Here is a 4,706-nt window from a genome sequence, read left to right on the forward strand (position 1 = left end):
GAATTCTACCAAACCTTCAAGGAAGAGCTTATTCCCATACTGCAGAAATTATTTCAAAAAATTGAGGAGCAAGGCATCTTCCCCAATGTAAAGCAACCATCACCCTGATACCAAAGCCAGGAAAAGACCCAATTTAAAAGAATTTCGGATCAATTTCACTAATGAATATACATGCAAAAATTCTCAACAAAATCCTAGCCAATAGATTACAGTTTATCATAAAAATAATTATACATCATGATCAAGTAGGTTTCATTCTAGGGATGCAAGGCTGGTTTGACATATGCAAGGCCATAAATGTTATCCACCATATTAACACAAGCAAAAACAAAGACCATATGATCCTCAATAGACAGAAAAAGCATTCAATAAAATCCAGCATCCCTTTCTAATTACAACACTGAAAAGCATAGGCATAAGTGGCACATTTCTGAAACTGATCCAAGCTATCTATGACAAACCCACCACTAATATTTTACTGAATGGAGTAAAAGTGAAAGCTTTTCCTCTTAGAACTGGAACCAGGCAAGATTGTCCTCTGTTACCATTACTATTCAACATAGTGCTGGAAGTTCTAACCAATACAATTAGGCAAGACAGGAAATAAAGGGCATCCAAATGGGAGCAGAGGAGGTGATGATATGACCTTATACTTAGAGAACCCCAAAGACTCAACCACAAGACTCCTGGAAATCATGAAAAAATATAGTAATATCTCAGGATATAAAATCAATGTCCACAAGTTAGTAGCCTTTGTATAAGGCAATAACAGTCAAGATGAGAGGCTAAAAAAGGGCACAGCTCCACCATAGCTTCAAGGAAAATGAAATGCCTAGGAATATACCTAACAAAAGAGGTGAAGGACCTCTATAAAGAAAATTATGAAACCCTAAGAAGGGAAATAGCAGAGGATATTAACAAATGGAAAAATATACCATGCTCATGGCCAGGAAGAATCAACATTGTTAAAATGTCTATACTTCCCAAAGCAATCTACTGATTGAATGCCATCCCTTTTATAATACCAATACCATAATACTTTCAAGACTTGAAAAAATGATTCTACATTTTATATGGAACCAGGAAAAACCCCGTATAGCTAAGGCAGTTCTTAGTAATAAAAACAAAGCCGGGGGCATCAGCATACCAGATTTTAGGCTGAACTACAAAGCCATAGTGGTCAAGACAGCATGATATTGGCACAAAAATAGAGACATCGACATTTGGAATCAAATAGAAAATTAGGAATTGAAACTAACGTCTTACAACCACCTAATCTTCAATAAACCAAACAAGAACATACGTCGGGGGAAAGACTCCCTATTCAATAAATGGTGCTGAGAGAACTGGATATCCACATGTAAAAGACTGAAACTGGACCCACACCTTTCTCCACTCACAAAAATTGATTCAAGATAGATAAAGGACTTAAATTTAAGGCATGAAACAATAAAAATTCTCAAAGAAAGCATAGGAAATACACTGGAAGATATCGTCCTGGGGAAAGACTTTATGAAGAAGACTGCCATGGCAATTGCAACAACAACAAAAATAAACAAATGGGATTTAATTAATCTGAAAAACTTCTGTACAGCTAAGGAAACAACAACCAAAGCAAATAGAAAACCTACACAACGGGAAAGGATATTTGCAGATTTTGAATCAGACAAAAGCTTGATAATTAGGATCTATAAAGAACTCAAATTAATACACATGAAAAAAGCCAACAATCCAATGTGTCAATGGGCAAGAGACATGAATAGAACCTTCTCTAAAGAAGACAGATGAATGGTGAACAAACATATGAAAAAATGCTCATCATCCCTAATTATTAGAGACATGCAAATCAAAACCACCCTGAGATACCATCTAATCCCAGTGAGAAGGGCCCACATCACAAAATCTCAAAACTGTAGATGCTGGGGTGGATGTGGAGAGAAGGGAACACTTTTACACTGCTGGTGGGACTGCAAACTAATACAACCTTTTTGGAAGGAATTATGGAGAACCCTCGAAGAACTCAAGCTAGACCTCCCATTTGATCCTGCAATCCTATTACTGGGCACCTACCCAGAAGGAAAAAAATCCTTTTATCATAAGGACACTTGCACTTGACTGTTTATTGCAGCTCAATTTATAATTGCCCAAATGTGGAAACAGCTTAAATGCCACAAACCCAGGAATGGATTAACAAGCTGTGGTATATGTACACCATGGAATACTATTCAGCCATTAAAAAGATAGAGACTTTATATCCTTTGTATTAACCTGGATGGAAGTGGTACACATTGTTCTTAGTAAAGCATCACAAGAATAGAGAAGCATGAATCCTATGTACTCAATTTTGATATGAGGAAAATTAATGACAATTAATGACATGGTGGGGGTGGGGGAAGGGGAAAGCAGAGAGAGAAAGAAGGAGGGAGGCGTAGGGGAAAGGAAGAGCAGAGAGAGGGATGGAGGGAGGGGGTGGGGTCTTGGTGTGTTCCATACCTTTTGGGGGCAAGACATGATTGTTAGAGGGACTTTACATAACAAATGCAATCAATGTAACCTGGTTTCTTGCACCCTCAATGAATCCCCATTTAAATAATAATAAAAAAGTAGATAGAGAAAAAACATTCAACCTTAAAGGAGTAACTATCAGATTGAAAAATGACTCTTCAAGGGTGGTGCCTGTGGCTCAAAAGGGTAGGGTGCCAGCCCCATATGCTGGAGATGGCAGGTTCAAACCCAATCCTGGCCAAAAAGAAAAAAAGAAAATTGACTCTTCAGTGAAAACAATGCAAGTCAATGTAGGGGATTTTTGCAGAAAGAGAATAACTGTCAGCCTAGGTTTCTCCAAGAAGGAAAGTGAAACAAAGACATTTAAGACATACGAAATTGTGAGAATTGATCACAAACAGACTTTAAAGAAAACATTAAAAATTACTTCTCAGATAAAAGAAAATTGTCCCTTAAAGATGCTTACAGATATTGAAATAAATAACAAACTATATAAGGGCAAATACATCAGTAAATCTAAATGGAAGTGCTTCTGTGAGACAATAATAATGTGACATAGACCCACATTTAGAGAGTAGATATGAAGGCAGATGGGTTGGAAAGAAGAAAGAAGGAAAAAAGAAAAGGGAAGACACACTTTCATCCAGATTTACTGATATATTTGCCCTTATATAGTTTGTTGTTTATTTCAAGATCTGCCATAGATACAAAAGGTTGAATGTAAGAGTATAGAAAAGGATGTGTCTGTACCAATATCACACAAAATACATTTTAAGGCTAAAAGCCTTACTGGAGATAAAAAGGCACATCTTAAGGATAGAAGATTCAACTCACCATGAGAATATAGCAATTCTAAATTTGTACTGATGAAATAACATGGCTTGGAATATATTTTTATTTATTTATTTATTTATTTATTTATTTATTTTTGAGACAGAGCCTCAAGCTGTCACCCTGGGTAGAGTGTGGTGGCATCACAGCTCACAGTAACCTCCAACTCCTGGGCTCAAGTGAGTCTCCTGCCTCTGCCTCCCAAGTAGCTGGGACTACAGGCTATTTTTTGGTTGCAGCCATCATTGTTTTTTTGGCAGGCCCAGGCTGGATTCGAATCCACCAGCTCAGGTGTATGTGGCTGGCGCCTTAGCCACTTGAGCCACAGGTGCCAAGCCATGGCTTGGAATATATAAAGCAAACATTGACAAAATTACAAAGAGGGGTCAACAAATTAATACATATCTCCCAGTAATAGATAGAATAGACACTAATCATCAAGGCTATAGAAGATTTAAAAAAACATGATAAATGTGATTTATGGACCTATCTAGAACATTGCATCATGATAGCTATAAATAAATCTTCTAATGAGTCATAAAGCAAATTGCAACAAACCTCAAAAAAAGTGGAAATCACATGGTAAATTTTCTTGCCACAATGCAGTTAAGCTAAAAATCAATGATAAAATATTAGTAGAAAATTATTTTATGTTTAGACACTAAAAAACATTTTTATAATTTCAAAATGACATTGAATGGTAAATTGGAAATATTCTGAGTGCATGAGTATGCACACAGAGAATAGTATATATTGAAACATTGGGTTGTAGCTAAACCAATATGTAAAGAATAATGTTTGCTTTTAAGTGAGTGTATTTAAAAGGAATACAAGCTAAAAGTTAATGAGCTCAGCACTCATCTAAAAAATTTGGAAAAACTGCAAATGAAATCTAAAGAAAGCAGAAGAAAGGAAGTAATGAGAAGAAAAGAAATTAACGAAATAGAAAAAAGGTACAACAGTTCAATAAAACCAACATGGTTATGATAGCCCAAGGAAAAGAAGCTAAAATTTGCTACATGCATATTATGTTCTTTTTTGGTTTGCGAGGGTATAGGCAAAAGGCCTATATGCCTCCGGCCAAAAAAAGCTGTATGAGAAAGAGCAGTGAAAAGACTTTGTGCAGGCATACTTGTGAGAAACTGAGGCAGAATCCCGTATGGCCGGGTTGGTTGCAGGCGTAAAACTCCCCTGACCTAAGGTTGGCCTGGTCGATTTCAGGTATATTTTTATTTTTATTTTTTTTGAGACAGAGCCTCAAGCTATCCCCCTGGGTAAAGTGCGATGGCATCACAGCTCACAGCAACCTCCAACTCCTGGGCTCAAGCGAGTCTCCTGCCTTAGCCTCCCAAGTAGCTGGGACTACAGGC

Source organism: Otolemur garnettii, unplaced genomic scaffold (genome assembly GCF_000181295.1).
Source record: "Otolemur garnettii isolate 467f Iridium unplaced genomic scaffold, OtoGar3 scaffold00001, whole genome shotgun sequence".
In the NCBI taxonomy this organism is placed as follows: Eukaryota; Metazoa; Chordata; class Mammalia; order Primates; family Galagidae; genus Otolemur; species Otolemur garnettii.